The sequence below is a fragment of the Heterocephalus glaber genome, unplaced genomic scaffold (genome assembly GCF_053883595.1).
Source record: "Heterocephalus glaber isolate CG9 unplaced genomic scaffold, H.glaber_assembly_v1.0 deba00001456, whole genome shotgun sequence".
In the NCBI taxonomy this organism is placed as follows: Eukaryota; Metazoa; Chordata; class Mammalia; order Rodentia; family Bathyergidae; genus Heterocephalus; species Heterocephalus glaber.
The window spans coordinates 337,192-352,572 of record NW_028258304.1 but is presented as its reverse complement, the minus strand read 5'-3'; the positions used below and the strand labels follow the sequence as shown (position 1 = coordinate 352,572).

At 36.0% G+C, this 15,381-nt stretch overlaps 1 protein-coding gene and 2 pseudogenes across 11 annotated transcripts in view; 2 read left to right on the top strand and 1 right to left on the bottom strand.

Moving 5' to 3' along the window:
• Positions 1-15,381, bottom strand: part of Exoc6b (exocyst complex component 6B) — a 721,832-nt gene that overhangs the window by 478,832 nt on the left and 227,619 nt on the right. The window lies entirely within an intron of this gene.
• On the top strand, positions 1,075-1,591 carry LOC101710724 (protein S100-A10 pseudogene; annotated as a pseudogene).
• Positions 11,932-12,845, top strand: LOC106009818 (large ribosomal subunit protein uL10 pseudogene; annotated as a pseudogene).

The following is a 15,381-nucleotide window of genomic DNA, read 5'->3' as shown; positions in this document are numbered from 1 at the left end:
TAGTGCTACTATACCAGCAATGCCAATTCAATTCCTTACTCTTAAACAAGCAGAAAATACTTGTGAAAACTTCAAATTTTTTTAATTAACAGGGAGAGACACTATAACTATTTTTATTCATTTTCAAGGAAACTATTTTGGGGAAGAGTTATTCCAGAATGGGGGAAAAACAAAAATTTTTCAAATGAAATAAAAAACCAAAATTTAAAATTCAACATATACCATTAATAAACACAGCAAAAGAAATAATTAGCTAGCTGGAAAATAGACCAGAAGAAATTATATCAAATGAATCACACAGAGAAATAATGAAAAAATAGGAAGTAATACATATACAATTTACAGTGAAATTAATCTAGCATGTATTAAAGCTCTAGAAAAAGAAAGCTGATAGATTGTTGCAATGACAATATTTAAAGATACAATGGCTCAGAATTTTCCAGAACTAATGGAAAGACACCAATCCATCCATTCAAGAAGGCAAAGAAGCTAGGCATGGTGGCACACATCTATAATACCAGCTATTCATGAGACTGAGGCACAGGAGGAACCTAAATCCAAGGCCACCCTTGGCAATTTAGCAAGACCCTGACCAAAACAAAAAAGCAAAAATGGTGTAGCGACAGCTCAGTGGTAGCATGCATGACACCCTGGATTCAATCCCAAAGCAAAAAAAAAAAAAGTCAAACAATGTAAATCCTTCAAAAAGAGAAGCTGGAGTAGACCAAATTATGTAATAAACTAAAGAAAAGTAACTACAATCCCAGAATTAGAACAAAAAAAATTCAGGCCAAAATAAATAAACAAAAACCTTATGATGTTAGTTAAAGGCAGACTTCCATCAACAGAAATTCTTTTTTTTTTTGGCACTGGGGTTCAAACTCAGGACCTTGTACTTGCAAGGCAGTCACGGTGCCACTGAGCTAAATCCCCAGCATCATCAACAGAAATTCTAATTCAGTATCATACCCATGGATCCAGCCACCTCCCAAAAGCCCACCTATTAGCGCATGAGGCTTTGGGTGTACATTGAGAAATAAGCCATAAGAGATGTATATATTGTTAGTTTGTTCACTGTACCTTTTAGCATTTTCCAAGTTCTTTAAAATGAATACATATGGCCGCCGCCCGCAGCCCGAGAGCCCCGGTTTCGACAGACTTCACCAAAATGCCATCCCAAATGGAACACGCCATGGAAACCATGATGTTTACGTTTCACAAATTTGCCGGGGACAAAGGCTACTTAACAAAGGAGGTCCTGCGAGTCCTCATGGAAAAGGAGTTCCCTGGGTTTTTGGAAAATCAAAAAGATCCTCTGGCTGTGGACAAAATCATGAAGGACTTGGACCAGTGCCAAGACGGCAAAGTGGGCTTCCAGAGCTTCTTTTCACTAATCGCAGGCGTCATCATTGCGTGCAATGATTATTTTGTAGTGCACATGAAGCAGAAGGGAAAGAAGTAGGCAGAATTGAACATTTACTCCTGCCCAGATGAGAGTTCTCCCAAAGGGCCACTTATGGAATCTGCCCCTCAGTTTCCCCGTATATAAAGATTTCATGAGCAGATCAGGACCCTTAGAAAATGTACAAATAACATCCAGCTCTCAAGAAAGGAAAGTTAGTTAAATGCTAGATAAGCTTTTGATTTTTATATTGTTTGCATCCTCTTGCCCTCAATAAATAAAGACTTTTTTTTAGTTTCTGAAAAAAATAATAAATAAATAAATAAAATGAATACATATATAATTGAAAAATATTTATAATCATAGGGAAAAGTTAGTTTCCATAAAAATAGAAACAAAAACTCAAGGCAAATGTTTGGAAAAATTCTGCCCTTATTGTTTGCAACTGATTTTAATTTTTTAAAATATGGCTGTAATTTTTTAAAACCATCAACACTTTTATATTTTACATAAGGAAAGTTCCGATAATGTAGCTTTTAGGCACTTTAGATAAATAGCAGAATACTGACACGGTTACAGTGTTCTAAAGCCAAGAACCCCATTAAAAAATGAAAGACGTGGGTAACAAACTATTCCAAATATCAGTAAGTGAAAACAGGATATAGAAAAATATGTTCTCAACTTTTACTTCTGTTGATAAAATCAAAAACATATGATCTAAAAATCATAGTGTGTGAATTGATAACAAATTATGGACAAGAGGTTACAAAGCACTGATTGAACAAAAAAACAGGTAGGAAACTTGGACAGCTAAAGTATTTTCAAAAGATAAAAGGTAAAACAGAGGTCTTCCTTCATGTCTTCCTTCTCTTTATTCCCAGGGGTATTTTACTCTCACAATTATGAGAAGGCATGAAATCACAGAATCAATCATTCTGGTGTCTAATTTTAAGAAGAGTGATGCTAAGAAAAATCAGACAAAGAATGAAGAATAAGAAGGCAAAATACAAATGCAATTCAAAGTTAATTGTGGAGTAAGAATGAGCTTGAAGGTTTATACTATAATCCACAGTTAAAAGGTCAGTTTACTCCTTATACTTCCACATTTAAGATGTATTCCCAAAACAGCTGGTTCTGATGGCCAGTCTCATAATTTTTGGAAAATATACCCAAAAAGTTAAAAGGACTCTATTAAAGTTACGAGAGGTTAGGAGCAAAAGTAGAACTTAATACAGGAGCTCCCCTTATCTGCAGTTTTACTTTCCATGATTTCAGTTAACCTAAGGTCAACTACAGTCCAAATATATTATATAGAACATTCCAGAAATAAAAACTTCATAAATTTTAGATGATGTGCCATTCTGAGAAGTATTATGAAATCTCCTGTCACCCATCAGGAACATGATTCATAGTCCTTCCTCTGTCCAGATAACCATACCACATATGCTACCACCTCTTAGTCAGGAGCTATCTCAGTTACCTAATCAACTATCAGGATATCCTAGTTCTTATGTTCAAGTAAACCTTATCTTAATAATGGCAATAAATCACAACAGTAGTAGGGATACTGACAATTCAGATATGCTAAAGATAAGACATAAAAGTACATCCTTTATAAGTTGAAAGGTGAAAATTTCTAAACTTAAAAAAAAAGTTACCATGATCTACACTAAGAATGAATCTTATCTTTGAAACTGTGAAACAGGAAAAAAGAAATTTGTACTGGAAAAAATTTGTTGTAACTCAAAATCCAAAAGTACACTATACCCTAGCACTGAGGGAGGGTGAGACATAAGGATCACAAGTTCAAGCTCAGGCTGAGCAACTTAGCAAGAACCTGTCTCAAAATAAAAAGCAAAACAGGAGGCTCATGATGTAACTAAATGTGAAGTCCCAGGGTTCAATTCCCAGTGCTAAAATTAATAAATAAGTACATGATAAAGACTTAGTCATTTACCTCATTTCAACTCTTCGTATAGCTAGTGTATTATCTCACATCATCACATGAAGAAGGTGAGTATAGCACATTAAAATATTTTGATATTTTTAAAGTATATTTTTGCAATCATTCCATCTTATTATGTAATTGTCATTGATCTCTTAATGTACCTAATTTGTAAAGTAAGCTTTATCATAGGTATGTATGCACTGAAGAAAAACAGTATATATAAGGTTTGGTACTATCCATAGTTTCAAGCATCCACTACCAGTCTTGGAATATATTCCCTAAGGAAATACAGGACTACTGTTCACCTACAACATTCTTCACAATCTGGTCCTAGAACAACCTGTTTAGGATTTGACAATAATCTCTACTACATACTCAGACATTTCTATGTATCCAGTTAAGATTAAAACAGAAATCATGGTAGCCAAAATCAAAATTCATTTGGTAAAAAAATTTACTTAAATAATATAACTCTCAAAAAGGCAGAGTAAGCATATAATGGAAAGCTAAGTACATTTTTCTTTTTCTTACTGACAAATTTGGTGAGCACAAGGATAATCTCATGCCTTCCATCCCATCCAATATAACTCTTAAAGATTAAAGTCAATACAAACTACTTCAAACATCACAAGATTACAGCTGTGTAACAAAAATATAGGGTTTTAGGGGGATATTCTTTCCCAAACACTCAAAGGTTAAAACTCTTTGACCATATTCAAAGAGCTGAAAAGCACAAAATTTGTCAACATATGTTAGGCATGTTATTAGGCCACAGGAATGAAAACTCTTCACATGCTGATGGGGGCGGCTGGGGACTGACAAAACAACAAATACAAGGAAAGGGGCAGAAATTAGCTCTAGTTAGAAACTGGGAAGAATCACCAAAAAAGTATAGACTAAATAATTCCAAAGAGATCTTAGAAAAAGAAGAAAAGAAACCAATCACCTTAAGAAAAAGCATAATTTGGGAGAAAACACAAAGGATAGACCAGGATAAACAATAAACATTTATATAAGCGCTGAAAGTGAACCAGCAATTTCCAGGTCTAAGTATTTACACTGGCCTACTCAATTAATTAGCATTAATTGTCAGCATCTTCAGGTGAGAAAACTAAAGTTCAAAGATATATATTAACGGCCCAATATCAGTCAACAGTGCAAAAGCAAGATGTGAACCACTACTTTCAAACTCATGCTTCCAGTGAAACACTATAAAAAATATTTTACTTGCCTGATAATTATTGATTTAAGATATCTAGAACAATTAACAAAACTTTTCAAAAACTGGCTATTTTAGCAATGAACAACCCCACCCCAGGCCTTTCTCATTTCTGCATGCAAAGAAAAATCTGCATAGCTTCTTATCAATAAATGAACTCACCCAATACATTTATACAATAACTAGTATATGAAACATATAATAGAAAAGTATTGAAATATAAAACAAATATAACAATTTAGTTCAGTCCTATGTACATCTACTAAACAGCTATTGTGTGATCAGGTACTTTACTAATGGTATATACAAATATCTATGTGCTGTGGCTTCTTGCCCTCAAGAAGCCCAACACTAACAAAACAAATCATTACACTGCAGACTAAGTGCAATGCTGGAAGTATATACACATGGTACTATCCTACCCCACAGAGGGAAGAGAGAGGAAGTAAAGACTCAGGGAAGGCTCCTGAGATATGCTGGCCCTGGGATTAGATTTTATAAATTTGTTATGCAAAAAGAGAAAAACAAAAGAACATGAGAAATGCAATACTGGCTGGGAGGGAGAAAGAGGGAGGGAGGGAGGGAGGAAGAGGGAGAGAGGGAGAGAAGAAGAAAGGTGAGTGAGGGAGCTAAGAAAGAGAAGAAGAAGGGAAGAGGAGGGGAGGGGAGAGGAGGAGAGAATAGTAAGGTAAGACTCCAAAAAAGGAAAATAGCAGAAGAGGAACCCATGAAAGAATGAGGAGGAAAAAAATTGCTCATACATACCAATTTTTGGTATGAATGACTTCAGAAACCTCAGAGTATAGAGTTGCTAGAGAGCAAAGGGAGACATGTGAGAAAGCAAAAGGACAGAAGCAGTTATAAACCAGTGAAGAGCCTTAAAGGAGGGATAAGAAGGCTGGATGTTTCTTCCAGGTGTTGAAAAGCTACTGTTCTTTGAAAAAGAGGGGTTGCCCTTCCACATTGTCCTTCTAGTAACTATGCAGAAACTACTTGAAGAAAAACACATGCAAAGTCTGAGCAGGGACAACAGAAGCAGAGATAGGATTGTAGGAATATGGGTAGATCTTGAGACCATGCTGCTAAGTGAAATAAATCAGACAGAAAGATAAAAATTTCATGGTTTCTCTTATATGAGAAAACCAAAATATAAGTACAGAACAAAATAAAAGAAAGATGATAGGGAAAAGGGAGGCAGACTGTGGAGATGGAAAGTGGATCTGGAGAAGGGGTTAGAGAGGATGGCAGGGTGAGGAAAATGAAAGATGAAAAGAAAAGGAAAAAGAAAAATGATCAAGATGTGATATGTATTCATACCAATTCTCCAGGATGAATGTAATTATTATACATCACAAACATACCAACAATTAAAAAAGGACAGATGAATAAGAGGTGGGCTGTTCAAAAAGTATCTTTGAGGTAAATTTACCATGATGTAGTAATGGGAGATTCTAGAGCCAAACTACCAAAATCTTCCAGGCTTCTCCACTATACAGTTATATGATCTTGGACAATTCAACCTTTTAGTGTCTCAAGTTCTTTAATTGAAAAACAGGGGGCCAGGGATTTAGTTCAGTGGCACCGTGCCTGCCTGGCAAGCACAAGGTCCTGAGTTCGATCCCCAGTACCAAAAAAAAAAAAAGGAAGGAGAGAGAGAGTGAGAGAGAGAGAGAGAAAGAAAGAAAGAAAGAAAGAAAGAAAGAAAGAAAAGAAGAGAAAGTATCAATAACAACCTCAATTCCGCAATTAAATGAGTGAACAGATATAAAGAGCTCAAAACAGTGGGCTGGGGATGTAGTTCAGCGGTAGAGCACTTGCCTAATTCTAGGCCCTAAATTCAATCCCCAGTATTTAAGGAGACAGGGAGTCTAAGAACAATAGTTAACAGCATGAGATCACTGAAAAATTGCTAGAAAACAGTAGTGGCAGCAACAGCAGCAATGAGGGTTTTTTTGTTTGTTTTGTTTTTGTTTTTGCAGTACTGGGGATCAAACTCAGGACCTTGCGCTTGCAAAGCAGGTGGCAGCACCACTGAGCTAAATCCTCGCCCCCAGCAGCAATGATATTTAACGTGTGGTAGAGAAATGGGTATGAAGAGAGTGAAGGAGAGAAATGAGTAAAAGACCATTAATTCAAAAGACTACGTAGTTAGTGCAGTTACCAACTGAGAAAGAACAAGGAAGAGAAGGTTTAGTTGGGGCTTACAAAGTGAATTAATGAATTTAATTTTAGACATCTTGAGCTGAGGTGTTATTCAGAGCAACATCGAGGGGAAGCTCTTGTGTTTGTTGATAGAAATCAGGAGAAAAATTCATGTGAGAGGTCAGGGCAAACAAAGACCTTCAGGAATCAACTGATACGTAGGTAGCAGCTGAAGTCCTAAAAGTTTTCATGTTTCCTCATACAAAAAAACGTTGTGCAGGAAAAAAAACATTAAAATGTCCAAGGACAAAACTTAGACATTATTACAAATGCATCAAAGCAGGTTCTAGAGTCTTTTGACTGCAAGGAATAGAAAAATAATCACCAAAATATTTCAGGGCTAAATGGACTATATAATGTTCTATAAATAGCTGAGCCTCTAGACAATCGTGGGGAAGATAATAAGAAATGGCAAAGACACTGAAAAGAAGAATAGAAAGCAAGGAGTGTAAACAGAAGTAAAGAAAACTACAAAATCCAAGCTGTATGTAACACAACAGAATTAAGAATAACAAATCATCCCAAACATAGAGAATGGGGGGGGGGGGGATACAATCCATTACTCTTATTTCCCCTCAACTGTACAGCCTCTTACAAAGACATTTTTTTTTTATTCTTTTCAGTTTCCCTGCCAATATCTCTTATAAGGACCAAAGTGTGCCACACTCAAAGAGACAGACAGCCAATCTAGAGCAGTAACATAAAGAAACACAAATCACTCAAACTCAAAGTTATTAAACACTAACTGTATTATGCAACTAACCAATAAATGAGGTACAGGAGGATAATCATTCATTTAAAAAATTTAAAACCTCATTATAGAAGGGGCTAGGGATTTAGCTCAGTGGTTCCGCCGCCTGCCTCACAAGCACAAGGTCCCGAGTTCAGTCTACAGTACCAAAAAAAAAAAGAAGACCTCATTATAGAGTCAAGGGAAATATATAAAGAAATAAACTTCAACTTAAAAACCACATGATCCAATGCTCATTCAAATAAAGTAGGAGCTAGAGTGAGAAGAGGCTGGAGTGACACAACCAAAACTGGCAGAACTGCCAAGTTTCAATCCTGCCTCTGCTCTTGAATTATTTTTTAAATCATCTGAAGCTGATTCCAAATATAGTCATGTGAATAATAATTTTCACAGATATACCATATAAATTTCTTGTAAGGATCAAGTGAGATGTTACATATAAGAGCACTTTGCCAATAGCAAATGCAAAAAAAAAGTTAAGTAATGAAAGACTATACTTCTCCCTATTCTTCCAAATAAGCAGAGTTTAAAATCCTGCACATCTAAAACAAATATAAGAAGATTCTGAGAGGTTGAGAGAAACAAGCAGACTGCCTAGACACTTGAGAAAGGAATATCCCAGCAGTGAGTTCCTGGATGTTTATTGTTTCATCTTTAGGGGTTATTGGTCTTCTGCATCCCAAAATAGGTACAAAAGATGGCAAAAACAAAGAAAACTCAAAGGAAAGAAACCCAGGTATAAGAAAAGACTCCTCTCTCTCTAGCCCAAGAACCAGAAAAGGGTCAACCTAGCAAGACAACAAGCTTTTGAACAATAACCAGTCCCACTCCAACAAAACACCATGGGGAAAAGTGCATGTTTCATCTCTGTTTCCATCAGAAAATGATGAATGGGGAGCCTTGACTCCCAAACTAGGCAGTATCACAGTCTCTCCCCATGGTATCAATGGAAGACATATGGGGATCCTGGACTATAATCACCATAAAGTGGTAGAGAGGCACCCACCACCCACCACCACCACCACCACATGGCGTCAGCAGAGGTCCAGCAGGAAGCCAAAAGTTCCATCATGATCCAGCAATAACAAAGTCTCCTCCCTTGTAACATCACCTTGAGGAATAGTAAAATGGTGCTGCTGCTCCCTTGGACTTCCTTTTCCACTGTCAGTAAAAAGTAACTGAAGTGGAGTCCAAAAAATATCTGCTGAAATTAAAAATTTAAATAAAATCCTGTTTCATAGCATAAGACACAAAATATTTGATACAATAAAAAGCCATTTATCCTACAAAGAACCAAGATAAGAAGATATTCTTAATAGGAGTTATATTAAATTAATAGAAGTTATTGAAATTTTTAAAAATCTAGTAAGGATATTAGACTTAGATTAAGAGTCTATTCTTTGAACTTGGCAACATATATTAAATCTTTGGAAGAACTGCCATTTGACCTAATATTCAGATTGAAAATCTTTTAAATATCAAACAGCTGTACAGAAACATGGGTCAGCCGGGGATTTAGCTCAGTGGTTCCGGCGCCTGCCTCGCAACCACAAGGTCCCGAATTTGGTCCCCGATACCAAAAAAAACAAAAGACACATGGGTCAGTAAAATCTAACATGTACATATGATGACGGAGTCACTTAAAATATTCTCAAATAAATACTTAGTAACATGAAGAAATATTCACTGAATATTTTAAAGATTAAAAAAAACTATAAACAAAACAATGTACATACTATATAATCCCAAAGGTATTTAAAAATTGTTCTTTAAAGAAAAGGCAAATTGTAAAGCACTACCTTTTTGTTGTAAAATTACAGATAATTAAACTACATGTTTCTAAATTTTCCATAATGAGAATGTATTTCTCTCACAACAGAAAATGCTAACAATCTATATTAGTACTCAAAAGCAACTCTGACTATATAAAGAATGAATCCATAAGAATCTTACAAAATGGAAGGTGAGGGGAAAAGCTACAGAAGGTACAAAAAAGGAAGGTAGAGGGACGGAAGTGGAAAGTAGGAAAGAGAAGTGCAACCTAAGAACTTGGTTCTCATTTTACTAAGGAAGAACTAACAACCATTCATGTAACAAATGACTTAGTGACTACTAGGTGTCAAGGTAGACACTGCTGTACTGCAAAATGTTAAACCAGTATTTTCCAAAGTAAAAAAAGTTACTATTGGTTTCCCTTAAAAATACAAGTCAAAAAGTCACGTAATGGGCCTGGCATTTAGCTCAGTGGCACTGCATCTGCCTTGCAAGCACAAGGTCCTGAGTTCGATCCCTGGTACCAAAAAAAAAAAAAGTCATGTAATGATAAAACTTAAAGGAATTCCTGACAGGTAAATGCAGCATTTTTAAAATGTTATTTCATAGCTGGGTGTGGTGGCTCCTACCAGTAAACACAGTACTTTTAAAGGCTGAGATAGAAAGGTTGCGAGTTTGAGCCCATCCTGGGCAACTTAGTTACTTAGTGAGATCTTGTCTCAAAATAAAAAATAAAAAGGGCTGGGGATGTATCTCAATGCATGGGCTCTCAGTTCTATCCCCAGTACCAAAAAAAAAGACTCTGTTCAACTTTTTTCTCTGTGTTTTACAATGTTTGTAACATATAGATAGTGTAACTCATGTTATTTCTAGGTATGTGTATATATATACATATATATACATATATATATATATATATACATATATATATTTTTTTTTTTAACTGTCAGGAGTATGCTATCGGAAAAATGGAAACCACCAGGCTAAGTCCTGTTCCTGGAGTTACTGAATAGAGTGTGTTCTAAAATAGGAAGGTAAAATAGTAAGAATGGTGATGATGTAACATCGATTCCAACTCCAGATCAAATAGTGACTTCACAAAATTATTGGTCTGCTCTTCCTATGATCTCCTTCTTGATGAATGAACAATCCTCCTGCTATTCCAGCCAGACACATATAAGTCAGCCTTGGTACTGTGCCATACCATGTACCAGAACTTAAATGGCTAAGTTCAGTTTTACTTCTATAGCAGATAACCAAGAAGTAAATGCTAAATTAAAATTCTAATTTTGTTTTCAGTCCTCAGAAATGAAATAAAATTTAAAAATGAGTAAATCTATAAATTTTCTCCCCAGATCAAAATCAGCAAATCATATTTAATTTTAAAAGTATTTATACAGTAACTGCTACCAGGCACTATTCTAAGTACTTTATACATGTTAATTTACTTGATTTTTATATCAGTTATTCTCTGAAAGAAGAAATAACACCAGTAGATGAGGTGCCTTGTTGTTAAAAAATCACACAAATTTTAAATAACAAAGCTGGGATCTAAACAGATTTTCTCACTACAGAGTCAACACAATATTAACCACCACACTCTTCTACCTCTATCAGTGGTTGTGGCCTGGCAATCTGTCTTTCATACCTTTTACCCTCTTTAAATATAAAGAAACATAAAAAGACTGTGAAGACTGTTTCACATTTGTTCACTTAAGAAATTCCAAATGGAATGAAAGTCTTTTCACATTTGCCTATAATTACATAGTTAAACACACATCCAGAATCCTTAAAAGACAGCCCTGCTAAAGTTCACTACTTTTAGTTATTTCTCAAACAAAATTTACTGCCATATTCTAGAGGACTGGCTCCTTCTCCTGTCTACAAGGATGGCAAGGAAACATCAGTTTCTTCTTTCCCCTATTGTCCTCATTCCAACAACTCATAAGAAACTCCCCTGTAACACATCTGGAAAAAGATTTTTTTTTTTTTCAAAATTTGTTAGCATATGCTAAGGATCCAGGCTATACCAATTACTTCCAAATTCCTACACTCTCAATCAAGATCCCAAATGTCAAGCATTCTCTTGAGAATGTTAGTTTGGTTTTTTGTTTGTTTGTTTGGTTGGATGGTTGGTTTCTGGTTTTTGTCTTTTTTAAATGGATATATAAATATCAAAGCATTTCCCTGTTCTCCTTCCATTGCTACAAGACCACCACAGTAGATCCAGTACAAACTATATTCAGGAATACCCTCACCTCCAATTCACATTTGGGCACCATTTATATTAACAATGTTTTCCAACTGAATTTACTGTGGTTTTTATGAAACCGTAACTTTTCCACAGTTTCAAGGAGTCTAAACTTAAATGTTCTGGCTGTTCTTCAAAGTTTCTTCCAACTATCCTTCCCTTCTGAATTCACCTTCATTGAGAATTTAATAGTAGCCCATACTTTCCCATATCAAGAATGCTGCATAAATAAAGTAATTTAAACCAATGTTTTCCCCTATCTTCCAGAAAACTTCACCAAATCTAGATTTTAAAAAATAATAAAAATCTTAGCTCTTTCCAGGCATCCTTGTGAGAGTGACATCATCTTTAAACCCTGTGTGAGTATTCCTGACACACCACTATGATGCCCAGGGAAGACAGGGTGACCTGGAAATCCAACTACTTCCTTAAGACTTATCCAAATCCACTATCCAAAATGCTTCTTTGTGAGAGCAGACAATGTACACTCCAAGCAGATGCAGCAGATCCACATGTCCCTGCGAGGGAAGGCTATGGTGCTGCTCAAGGGCATCTGGAAAACAACCTAGCTCTGAAGAAACTGTTGCCTCATATCCGGGGAAATGTGGGCTTTGTATTCAACAGGGAGAACCTCACTGAGATCAAGGATATGCTGCTGGCCAATAAGCTGCTGCCCATTATGGTGCCGCTGCACCATGTGAAGTCACTGTTCTGGCCCAGAACTCTGTTCTGAGGCCTGGGAAGACCTCTTTTTTCCATGCTTTAGGCAATATCACTAAAATCTCTAGTGGTACCATTGAAATTCTGAGTGATGTGCAGCTGATTAAACCTAGAAAACAAAGTGGGACCCAGCAACACCACCCTGCTGAACATCTTGAATATCTATCTCTCCATTAGCCTTTGGGGTCATCATCCAGCAGGTGTTTGGCAATGGCAGCATCTACAACCACCAAGTGCTTGGCATTACAGAGGAAACTGCATTCTAGCTTTCTGGAGGATGTCCACAATGTTGTCAGTTTTCGTCTACAGACTGGTTACCCAACTGCTGCATTAGTGCCACACTCTATCATCAATGGGTACAAGCAGGTCCTGGCTTTGTCTTTGGAGCCTGATTACACCTTCCCACTTGCTGAAAATGTCAAGTCCTTCTTGTGTGATCCTTCTGCATTTGTGGCTGCTGCCCCTGTTACTGCTACCACCACTGCTGCTCCTGCTGCTGTGGCTGCCCCACCCAAGGCTAAAGCCAAGGAAGAGTCCGTGGGGTCAGATGAGGATATGGGATTTGGTCCCTCTGACTAAACACCAAAAAGCAAAATACTCAGTCTGCCTGACTGGCAAAACAAGAAAATAAAGGCATAATTTTCTTCTAAAAATTTTTTTAAATAAAAATTTTCAAAACACATTTTACATAAAAACATGAAAAGATGAAATATAAGAACATTCTAAATTCATTCTTGTAGATGAACATTCAATGGTTGCAATGAATGCCTGTTTTTAGCATTCATCTAGTCAGATTTATCAAGAAAAGTATAAACACTAACTTGCTAACAGGAATACCAAGAACCCTTAAGAATTCAGAGTTCACCTACTGGTAAGAAACAGTTGGCAAAACAGCTCCCAAACCTAAACTGACAAATGTTTTTGATTTAGCTTCATCCAAAGATTAATATTCTAACTTAAAAATATCTTCTGAAGATTAATCAGTCCTTAAGTGAGTTATCAGATAAGATGATTTTGGTGTCCCTGCAAACTGTGAGATGCTAGAAAACTTATGTAGAGTTCTTTGACCACTCAACAGGGATCTCCCCTTGTTCTGATTGCTTTCACTGCATATGTTTATTTGCAATTTACCAAGTTAATTTTCCTATGTGTAACAGTTGTCTTCTCAAGTTTAAAATATTAAAGACAAAAAGCATAACTGAAATATTTTTGGCATCAAACTGACATCCTTTACAGATACTATTAAATATTGCCAAGTATGAGAAGGAAGGGCTTTTACCCTTCACAGTTACCCAGGTCTACTTAATGGGAGGGAAAAAAAAGTTTTGTTTTTATATTTTTATTATTTGTGTGTCTGTTTGTTTCCTTGTTTGTTTTGACAGGTTCTCATTAAGTAGTCTAGGTGGGGCTCAAACTACTGGGTAGCCCAGGCTGGACTCCAGCTCACAATTCTCTAAGCCTCAGTCTTCGAATGCTGAGATTACAGATGTGAGCCATGATGGTCAGCTCTATTTTTATACTGTTTTTAAATATGTTCATTAGTAATCTAACATGTATTGTCTTATGCTATGTGCTAAAGTTTTATCCCTCCTGGGCAATGATTTCAATTAAGATGCTTCTGATCTATATCTTTTGTTGTTGTTGTTTTGTTTTGTTTTTCGGTCCGGGGATCAAACTGAGGACCTTGAGCTTGTGAAGCAGACATGGCACCGCTGAGCGAATTCCCTGACCCCTCTGATCTATACCTTACTAGATTGATATGAACATTCAGAAGCAAGTCTAATTCCTATTTACTGAGGCTGGTTGAATATTATATTGCAGAGGGTGGAATGGATGAAAATTTATAGCGAAGAACTGTATCAGATGGGTATGGTATGGTTTGTGATTGAAGAAGAAATTGATTTCTGAACTCTTATGAAGCTAGACAATGGGGGCAAAATTCACTTAGAATATTGAAAAAAATCAGTCTTGGTTCTCTTTAACTATCTGACTGATGTTCTTCATGTAAAATTGTTCCTCTTTTCATTTCTGCTTCTCAGGTTACAGAAAGTCAGGGTAAAATACAAACCAAATTCCTTCTCTAATTAAGTCTAAAATAATGCAAATGTCTGTATTTAAAACACTCTGCCCTTCAGCAGTGCTGCTTTTACTGATATCACATCTGATACCACTGCCTGACTGGAGAACCACTCATAGAGTAGAACCTTGGTAATTTAACAAACTATGCTGTGCAGACTCTTACACAACCAATGTTCATCCACAGGAATCATTCCTATAATGGGAAAACCTTTTCGGATGGAATTAGCTCTAAGTAAACAGGATTATGGTTTTCTATTTAAAAGAAAAACTCACTCAACATTACTAGTAACAGCTCTTTCATAAACTGTTAATGAAAAATGTTAGCTGTTTCTTATGTTAATGAATTATTCTGCATAATTTGGCCAACCTTTGGAATCAGGTACTCTGCGTGGGCCTGGCAGAAGTCTACTTTGTCATGTATCTCTCTTTTTGAGATATGGTACAGCGTCTCCCTAGTGCATTTGGTCCCTATACTCAGAAAATGCCATGGTTGGAGAGTACACTCACAAAAAACACGAAGATATAATGTACAGAAGGTTGAGGTTTTGTACTTCTCATTTTTTACTGGCTTTTTAAAAACTCTTATAGATATTTTTATGAATATCTATTTTTATAAACTCTTACAGATACATTTATTGTTCTTAGCCGGTTTTTTAAGAGTAGGGCACAGAAGTTATTTGAGGTAAAGACTGGCTTTTTTAATGCAATTTTAAGCAAAAATGGAATTAGCAAATTTTAAGCATTTTTCATTATGCAAAGCTAATGTATTGAAGAAAATTTAATTATTTTAAAAATAATGTTTAATATATTGAATGTTATAAGGATTATATAACAGAGAAGAAATTAAAGATGATTTGTTAGGGACTGTTAGAGTTCCCTGCCCATGAAATTCTTATGTTGAAATCCTTATTCATAATGTGTATATGGGAAAGGGGCTTTTGGAAGTAATTAGATTCATGAGGGTGGACTCCTCATGCACAGGATTAGTGCCCTCATAATAGAGGCCCAACGGAGCTCTTTCTCTTTCTTTTAGCCA